Source organism: Rousettus aegyptiacus, unplaced genomic scaffold (assembly GCF_014176215.1).
Source record: "Rousettus aegyptiacus isolate mRouAeg1 unplaced genomic scaffold, mRouAeg1.p scaffold_m13_p_4, whole genome shotgun sequence".
Taxonomy (NCBI): domain Eukaryota; kingdom Metazoa; phylum Chordata; class Mammalia; order Chiroptera; family Pteropodidae; genus Rousettus; species Rousettus aegyptiacus.
Window position 1 is genome coordinate 157,287,080 of NW_023416307.1, and position 9,840 is coordinate 157,296,919.

Genomic DNA, 9,840 nt, shown 5'->3' on the forward strand with positions numbered 1-9,840 from the left:
CGGAGCAAAGGGTGTGAGGTGCTAAGGCGAAAGTGACCCTGATCAAATGGTGTGGCTCAGTCAACAGCCAGCCCCGGGGTCAGCTTCGGGGAGCGGTGTAAGGCGGCGCGGGGCGCTGAGATTCCGAACCCGCACAGGCAGGCGGAAGCGTGTGCTCCCGCGGGCGACGCCGCTGTGCTACGTGGGCAGCGCTCCGAGGCCCGGCGGGGTGCGCCGCCCCGGGCGCGGGGCTGCAGCGGCAGTGACGGCGCCCCAAGTCCCGAGCCGATGGTCGTGCAAATGCAGGTGGCGAAGCCCACGTCCAAACCCGCCCCGAGGGACTCCTCTCCACCACGGCTCCGTTCAAATCCACACCAGATGACTGGGTGTGGGGAAGTTTCTTTCTTTTTTAATTAAAAACATTTCCCCCTCGGAATGAACACGGATCACCGGCACTTTTAAAGGGAATACCCAACGGAAGCATCTGCAGACAGCACGATGAATGGTCTGGAATCCGATTTCAGCGAACCGAGTTCTGGAGGGATTATAAATAAAGCAAAATTGTCCATGAACTGATCGCTCCTGAAGTGGGGTATTGGGTGTGAGGTTCTTTATGCTGTTCCCACCCACTGTGAACGTGTTTGAAAATGTCCAGGATCACTTAAAAATGTAATTTAAATTTCACGTTTAAAAAGTAACTAATTCACGAGAAACAAATTGGCCTTGGAAAGGCCCCGTCACGGGGCGGTGGCAGTGGGTCACCTGCCCTCGCCTGGAAGCTCTTTGAGGTCGCCTGGAGAAGTCACTCACTCTGGCCCCCCGGTTCTGTTCTCCCTGGGCCACATGGGCCCCCTCTGCGTCCATGAAAACTATCCACCCCCAAACTGCAGCCAAGTGCAGACCGTGGGTCAGGCTTCCCGAAGCTGCACTGCGCTTTGGTGACAGAATTTGGACCCAGAGGTGGTTCATGTCGACCTAGTCAGAAGATTGGGAGAATCTCTTATAAATGTTATTAGCAAAAGCTCAGGGGCTGCCCATGACTTGGGACACTCAGAAAACTGGGGAAGATGGGCCCCCTGACCTCCGCATGACGGCCGAGGGTCCAGGAGTGTCCCTTACCCCAGGCCCCACGGCCCAGGATGCTCCGAGTGCCACTGTCCTTCCAGACGCCGCCGAAAGCAGGAGACCTAAAGCCTCCCCGTCCGCAGCCATGTCTTCCTCGCACACGTGGCCTGCTTCACACGGAGCGCTGGTGGCGCATTCACGCGATCATTACTCATGGAGGCTGAGCATGCACGTGGGGTTACTGCGGAGAGCAAGCAGGTGGGTAGAAGTGGACGGAAGGTGGCCCAGGTCCCGCAACGGGCACGGAACAGACGTGGTCTTCACGTTCCAGAAGCGTCTCTCTTTCTAGGGAAGGAGGGGAACACCAACTGTTATATATGCTAATGATCCTTTCACTGAGATTCTGACGAGCGCCTTACAGAAGGGCAGGACCTGAGCAGGAGCGTAAGAGAATGCGATCTGACGCGGGGGTGCGGGGTGTGCGTGGGGAGGTGAAGCAGCCTCCCGAAGAGAACCGGGTCCACGTGGAGATCTGGGGATCTGAGGCAGTCACTGGGTAGCAAGGGAACAGGGTGATTTCAGACGCACACAGCCTGTGCCAAGGCCAGAAGGAGGAGCCGGGCACGTCCAAGCGGGCGGAGGGACGCTGTGCGGTCTGAGGAGGCCCGGGGCGGGGGCGCAGGGGGTGCGGGGGCGTGGGAAGGGATGGGGGAGAAGGTGCTGGTGGCAGATCGCGAAGGCGCTTGAAGGCCAAGTTAAGGGTGTGTGTGTGTGTGTGTGTGTGCGCGTGTGTGTGGATGCTATTCTTTTAAACCTAAAATGACCGCTCTGGCGGGGGCGTCTGAGCAGATCCCGGCAAACGCGGCGGCCGCAGGGCCTGGGCTAGCCCGCACGGCGCATGCGTGAGGAGGCGGCGCAGCCCTGTGGACTCACGCTTGGGGACTGGGGCCTGGCCTGAATGTCAGCTCCCACTGACTCTGAGGCGGCATTCTTGTGCAGTGAGCAACGTGTACAACTGTACACAGTGGCCGTGGATCGTGGAAACCAGAGAAATCATAAGGACTTTTGTTCACAAATCTGCCTCCTGCACTTGAAGAACCTTGAACTCTTGAGTTCTTGAGCTCCATGTTCACATTTGTAAGACGGGGTGCTGCGCATGTTTGCCGAATGCGTTCTCTCTCGGCCACTTTTTCTTTAGATTTTGTCTTGGTCTTGTCCACTAAATGCATAATGGCTTCCTTTTAATATACACCTGTATGGTGTTAGAAAGCTCCATGTTAGACACTTTGCCCCTTAGCCCTCCAAGCATCTTATATCTGTCCATCACGGAGACCAGGCCCCAGGCACAGGGTCCTGCCGCGTGTGAACTCCAGTCCTGGGGGCCTGGTGCGTGTGGAGGGCACACGGTCCCGTAAGGAGCCTCATGCTTGCATCTTGCGACTTTGAATTGTGGAATGTCAGAGCCGAAAGGGACCGTTTGGGACCTCATTTTACAGATGGGCAACTGAGGCGCAGAGAAGTGAGAACCAGAACAGGACTAGAGACCAGGCCCCTCGACAGGTGTGGAAGAGGTAGATAGAGATCGGGAGTGGAGATCAGAAGAGAGAGACTGGGAGAGGAAATAGCTCTCTGGGATGCTGTCTGACCGGCACGGTGTCAGGGTGAGCGCAGGACACCAGAGAGTCCTTGGTGACCGTTTGAAGGGGAAGAGAAGGAGGAAGAAAACAAGACTTCCTCAAGGGCTGGGTGGGTCCCTAGGCTGGAATCCCTTTGCATCCAGCCCGGCCATAGATTTTTCCAGACACGAAGTGGAATTTCTTGTTCTGGGCCTGGACGGTCTGGAGGCCCTTGGCCCGCAGCCAGGGCAGCCTGTGCTGACAGCCAGCCACCGCCAGCCCGGGCACTGGGCGAAGCCTGGTTCCCCTCCCAGGGGCCTCCGCCTGGGGTTTTCCTGGTCCTGGGCCTGCATCACAGCTGCTGTCCGGCCCTGTCGCCTCCAGTCCCACCAGCATTGCCCTGAGCTGGAAAACCCCTCGGGGCCCACGCAGCTGTGACCATAGGGGCAGGAAGCTGTGACACCAGGGCGCGCAGGGTGTGGGGTTTATTCTTAGAGTGTGGTTGGGAAGGGCGGGGCCCAGCGGGGTGGAGCGGGATGGAATGGTCAGGAGAGAACGGAACGGAAGGATCCAGAAGGGAGGGACCCTCTGAATTTCAGGCGAGCTTTCTTTCCAAAAGTGCCCGTGTCTGCTTCTGACCCCGGGAGTGTCTCCCTGCTTTGAGTGGCCATGGTGACTCTTCGGGGACATCTCAGGATCCTGGGTCCAGCCCCTCAGTTCAGGGACCCCGATCTGTGAAGCTGAGTGGTAGCAGCAGTGGGAACAGTGTAAGTAACGGCTGTCCTTGATCAAGCACTTTCCAGACGCCAGATTTTCTGTATCCAGCACCGTGCACGGCACATGCTGCGCCCTTCAACAAACGGCAGCCTTATTTAATCCACACGTCCATGTTAAGATTAATCTGAAACAAGTATTAATCCCATTTTACAGACGTGGAAACTGAGGCTCGAAGAGCGTAAATCGTTTTCCTGATGTCATGTAGCCGTTTGTCCACCAATTTGACAGATTGTTGTCGAGTCACTGCCGTATGGTGGCCGGTGCAGTAGGTGATGGACAGAGCCCTGGACAAGGTCCACACCCTCGGGTCTATTTGTGTCTGCAGTAGTGAAGGGCGTCTGACTGTGAACGAATAAGCCAGTCAGAAAGGAAGGTGACTGCAGAGTGGCATGGGGCACGAGCCGGGCAGGAGACGCACGGTGAGCGTGAGCGAGCTGCTGTTCTGGAAAGGAGGGCGTGGGAGGGCTTGTTTTCAGGGGTGACATTGGAGCCAGGCTTGGATTGGGTGAGAAGGAGCCTGGGAAAGGCTGTTCCCAGCAGAGCCAATGGCAATAGCAAAGGCCCTGGGGTGGGGGGCGGGGGGCATGAACCTGGTTTCCAGGAGGCCCCAGGAGGGACGGAAGTTGGCACAGGGGTCGTGGCAGTGGGTAGGCCTGGGCCATGGTCACCTTTGGACCATGAGGAGGGGATGAGGTGGGCAGGGGCCATCAGTGGCAGTGGCTGGATTTTAATCTGTAAATCCGGGCCTTCATGTCTGGCTGGGACTCTGCCCCTTTGGTCTAGGTCACAGTCCTGACTCCGAGCCGGGCTCGGGCAGGGGTGACTCACCTGGCTCGCTGCTGGCCGCAGCCCCCTCCGCTCAGTGTGCCATGGGTAACAGCTCACACCAAGGAGCTAAGGAGCCTGTCTGGCCGATGGGTTCTCCACCGAGTGACAGGAACAAACCCCAGACAATCGGCAGATCAGCCCTAAAGGCAGGAGCAGCTGTGCAGACCCGCGACCTGCCTCCCTGTCCCCTTGAGGCTTCTTCCATCCTCCCTGCGCTAGCTAGTCCCTCACAGTGGAGTCGGCATCGTCTGACCGGGGTTCAAGTCCTACCCCCATCGCCTGTAACCACCGGGGCTGTGAGCAAGTCACTGAACCACCTCCCGGAGCCTCGGCCCCCTCACCTGTGCAGTGGGCTAACACCTGTCTGCTCTCACAAGGCTGTGGGTGAGCGCGAAATACGATAGGAGTGGTATCAGCTGACACCGAGGGCCTGCCCCGGGCCAAGCACATAGTAATTCCCTTACGTGCCTTGACTCACTTCGTCCTCACATCGCCACGAGGGGACGGGGATCGTCATCAGAGCCAGCTTCGTTGGGCGGGCGGCTGGGCAGTCGTGTACAAGGGCCCCACACTAGGTTATACACTCAGCCATGGCTGCTTAGAAATGCTTAATAATTTTCAACAAGTCCCCCCACCCGGCCCTTTTCATGTTTCACTGGGCCAGGCCCATTCTGCAGACGGTCAGATTACCGTAAATTCACTCGTACGTTAAAGAAATGTTTAGTCTACGGCCACGTCACCCTGAACATGCCCGGTCTTGTCTGATCTTGGAAGCTAAGCAGGGTTGGACGTGGTTAGTCCTCGGATGGGAGACCACCGAAGACTATCAGGTGCTGTAGGTGGAAAAAAAATAAAAGAATAAAGAAGCGTTCGGCCGAAGGCCCTGGGGAGGAAGGAGTGAGCAGCAGGGAACTCCCTGCCGTCACGAGGTCTCCTTCGCATCACTAGCCGGACGAGGGAACTGAGGTTCCGAGAAGGTGAGTGACAGGGAAGAAGGGGTGCCCAGGTTCCAGCAGCGCCCTTCCCCACGGTGCCATCCGCCCCTTTAGCAAAAGGTTGGAAGGTGTTTAACGGGACGCGGGGCAAGGGAATACTCAATTCCGCTCTCAGTGCTTTAAGTGTGTTAACTCAGGACAACACCCTCCCTCAGAGACAAGGACGCGGAGGGAGGCCCCGCGAGGGCCAGGCACGGGCCGGCGGCTCCACGAGGCGAGGAGGCAGAGCAGGCCGGCTCCGGCCGCCCCTGCGCTGCTTTCTGAAATAACCATTCAGAAAATGGTGACTTTTACAATTACTTTAATCACCCTCATTTTCGTTGTTGTCTCGGGACCTGCCATGCATGAGGCATGACCCAAAGCGCTCTGTGGAAAATAGAAGAATTAACCAAGAAAGGAGCAGATCCATACGACACCTGCAGAGCCCGTCCCCCACAGCGCCCACCCCGGGTCTGACACGACTTGTCTCCGGGCCTTGACCCCAGCCTTCCCCATCCTGTCTTGAGCCAGCGATGAGGTCTCTCAGCGCTCAGGGTGGAGAAAACCGGGTCCCGCCTCCCAGTCAACAGGTCGGCTGTGGGGAGGAGCCGTTCACAGCGATGCTTATCACCGGGTAACAGCCTTCCTCTTCCTCCCCGTGTGGGGACAGGGCCATCTCCCCCAGGGGCCGCGCCGTGTTGGGGTCCCATCTCCCCAGAGTCAGGCCGGCTTTCAGCCTGAGAGAGTCGAGGGCTCTGGCAGGGACCCCAGCCCAGAATAGCGCTTCCCATGGCCTTCCCTGCTGCCGGGCAGTCCTGCCCCTCCTTCCTCGTCCCCGAACCTTGTCGAGGGCCTGCCATGTGCCAGGCACTACTCTGAGCGCTGGAGTGACAGCGGAGAGGAGAGCGGGCGAAGGCCCTGGCCGCGGCGGGCTTCGGCTCCAGCCCCAGATGCGCCCCCCGGAATTCTTTCGCTTGGGCGGCAGACTTCGGGAGTTTCGCCTCACGGGACACACCGGATGCTTTCACTCTTAAATATTACAGAGTTTTGTACAAGGGTGTGGGGAGGGTACTTGTTCACAGTTTCGGGGAGGGGAGTACATCTGGCCCCCCTTATTCCATTTTGGCTGGAATCAGAAGTTTTTCCTTATGAAAAAGCCTCCAGGCCTGCGAGAGGCAAGACCTGGAAGGGCCTCAGTTATTGACGCCTTCACGCGAATGCGTTTCCAGGCGCCGTTCTGAAACAGGCAGCCGTGGGGGCTGCGGGGCTGGGCGGCGCCCAGGCGGGATGCAGGGACGGAGGAAACACGAGCGCAAAGGCTCACGTCGCATCGTCCCCTTTGCCGCCGCCACAGTCCCGCAGACCCGCCAGCGAGCCCGGCGCTTTATTTCCATTTTACCTGTGCGCGAAGTGACACTGGGACCGTCTCAATGACTGGCTGGAAGTCACAGGGCTCATCGAGACTCAGGGCTTCTGGCCTCCACCCTGGGCTCCTTCTAACGCACTTGGGGTCGGGGGTCACCATCGGGGAGGGAGGGCAAAGGGCACCTGTGAGCCCGGCCCTGGGCTGACGCTGTTGTTTCACGCACCGCTGGCCTCGTGCCTTCTGTCCCAGGCTGGTCTGGGAAGCGGCTTCGGCCTCCCAGGGGCGCAGGTCAGGCCAGCTCAGGTCCCCGGAGCCACAGGTGAGGAGGACGTGAGCAGTGTGACGCTCCCCGAAGGCAGGGACCGCGGAGGGTCCAGTTACCCCTGGGGTGCCAGCGCCTGGGACAGCGCCTGACCCCCAGTAGGTTCTCAAGAAACACTCATCAAGTGACAAACGCAAGACAAGGGATTTGGGCTTAGCCGACAAGGAGCGCTCACCTCCGGGCTCCGTCCGGGAACTGGGGATGGTCAGCCTTCCCGCGTCCCTTCTGTTTTGCTGATACAGCGCATGCTGTTTATTACGCACAGCTGAATCCCCGCACCTAATCAGAGCCTGTCACACAGTAGGTGCTTAAGAAATATTTGCTGGGTGAGTGGAGGAGAGAAAAGCCCGGGGTTTGGGGCGCCTGTGTGGTTAACGGCGAGGAATTTGGCGTCAGGCCTACGTTTGACTGCTGGCCCTGCCTCTTATTAGCTGTGTGACTTGAAAACGACCCCGAGCCTCAGTTTCCCCCATGCCGTAATGAGGAGCACCTTGCTCTCTCCAGCAGGGTGTCCCTGAGCATCAGGCGAGGTCACGCGTGTGAAGTGCGCAGCAGGGTCCCACTCACAGACAGTGATCTAGTGTTATTGAAGTCCTCGTGTGTCTAAGATGAGGGTGCATTTTTTTAAGGGCCATTTTTCTTCCAAAGGACACTTATCCCTGGGCTTCCCCCGAAAGACTCCAAAGGTCATTCTCCCCAAAGACGAGGCCATAAGGAAAGTAAATTCCTGCTAAATCTCCCCTCCAAAGCGTAGTGCCCCCTGCAGCCTGCAGGCCAGCGCCTCGGCCCGCCTTGCCCAGGCTGGGTCCCGAGGTGACTGTGTTGAGCGTGGGGGTGCCAGGCTCTCTGCTCCCGGCCTTGGTCCTCAGCAGCCCTTTGAAGTTGGGATGTGCCTTTTCTTGTCTTGCGGTTGGCTGGGTCTCAAGACTAACAAGCAGTCAGTTTCCTCGCCAGGGTGAAGTGGATGCTCCAGAGATCAGCCGTGCAGATAGCGAGTGAAATCTAGTCGTCCGGCGAAGGCGGCCAGCAGATACGGTGACTGCCCCGAGCTCCGCCATGCCCACTGCGGCAGACCCCCCTCCTTCGTGGGTCTGGTCCAGGGCTGGGTCTCAGCTGCCTCACAGGCTGGAGTGCCAGGTCTTTCTGGCCTCCACTATCTGGATCTTTGGACGCCACAAGTATAGGTCAGTTTTTGCCTTAGAAACTTTGGTTGTTATCAAGGGGAAGATTCTGTGGCTTTGAAGAGAAGACGGATGAGGCTGACCTTCGTGTGGACGGCAATCGAAGGCAGTGGGGTGCCCAGAGACCGATTAGACAGGGCTCTGACACTGAGAGGGTGGGAAGATCCAGAAGATAAGGGGGGCGGGGGTGCAGGGCACAGAGAGAGCTCTCGAGGCATGCAAGCGATTACTATGTCCACCCGACAATAAGGAGAGACCAGACGCAAGCGTCCATCTCTTTCTCTTGACGTACAAAAGTCCGACCCAAGTTTAAGGCTCATTCACTACTCTCTTCTTTGCAGAGTTTTCTGGCATTTAAATTTCTCCGGGCCTCGCTACGCCATGGCTCTCCTCGAGCACGTGTGTACGCGTGTGTCTATGGCTGCCTGGCACGCTTCCGTTCATTCATCTATTCATTCACTCACTCAAAAGTAGGTGGGCCAGTCCAGTGGTCAGGTGGGCCCGTCCAGTGGTCAGGAGCGCGCAGGAAAGCCAGGCGGCTGCTGGTCGCGCTGACGCCGGCCATGTAAGCCTAGGTCAGTCAGCTACCTCCCGTCTCTGCCTCACCCTTTTGCCTCTGAAACGAGCATAATAGCAAGAGCCTCTCAAGGCTGGGGGGCAGGCAGCTGAATGGACACCCGCAAATATTTAGAACATAGTAGGCCCTCAACAACAAGGATATCCTTTTTTAGCGAACATTTATCGGGCATCTCATTGATATCCAGCACCGCGTGTGCAAATATCACTGGGCTTTTTGGGATAAAAGCTGATGCCTGTCTTCAGACTGCACACCGACCTCTGACCTTCGGTAAGTTCCCTTCCTTATCTGCAGGAAAATGTTCACTGATGAACCCACCACGAGGGAAGGATGATTATTCCTTCCCTAATCAGAGCTTGAACCACCCAAGGTTGCTGCCGTCACGTCTTAAGGATCAAAGGCCTGCAGTGGCTCGGCCACTTACACACAGATTTTTTTTCTACCTGCCCAGGAGCCTCCGTTTCCTCAGCTTGGCAGGTGCGGGGTAACGTCTGCCCTTTAAGATTGGCGGGGGCTTCGTGGAACCTCAAACGCCTCGTGTTGCGCGGGCTGAGGATGGCATCCCTTGGCTCCACCGAGAGTCTCCTCAGGGCAGGGACTTCTTGTCCCTGTTGCAACAGCACATGCTAGGGCTACGTGCAGGGATGGGGGGGGTCTCTGTCACCTTATCCATAAATAGCTTGCACCGTGGACGCCTGTGCGAGCCCGAACTCTTATCATTGCAGGCAACGGAATCCTCTCTCCGACGGCTGAGGTGCACAGGGGAAGCGCGGGGTGACGCATCTGGGGGCGACGCATCTGGGGGTGACCCGTGCACACGCGGGAGGAGCGCAGGAGCAGCCAGGCCCCGGGGCGGCGGGCAGCTCACTGTGCGCGCCCCGCTTCCGTCTTTCTGTCCCCGCCTGTCCTCGCCACCCCCTCAGACCAGCGCCTTCCGTGTGCCACCAAGACTGTCCCGGCTCCTCAGGGAGAAACTGAATGTTCTTCCGTAGATCCAGACCAAAAAATCAGGGCAGGGTTCTGATTGGCCGGCTCAGGTCACGTGTTCGTTAGCGGATCCATCCGCTGGGGGCAGCGCAGGGGCGGTGGCGATCGAATGGCGCAGCGTGGACGCAGCCCGGGGTGGGGGGTCCGCCCAGGCCTCGGCACCGCGCG

The 9,840-nt window shown here is 58.5% G+C and overlaps 1 long non-coding RNA gene across 2 annotated transcripts; it reads left to right on the forward strand.

The window, feature by feature from the left end:
- The first annotated feature begins 2,837 nt into the window (after window positions 1-2,837).
- Window positions 2,838-9,635, forward strand: LOC107504181. Of its 2 annotated transcripts, XR_004950556.1 has the most exons (5): window positions 2,838-3,427; window positions 3,591-3,856; window positions 7,882-8,111; window positions 8,980-9,162; window positions 9,411-9,635. It is a non-coding gene; the product is annotated as an uncharacterized LOC107504181 (long non-coding RNA). The 2 variants fall into 2 exon arrangements; XR_001595406.2 differs by having other exon boundaries at window positions 2,838-3,856.
- The last annotated feature ends 205 nt before the right edge of the window (window positions 9,636-9,840 follow it).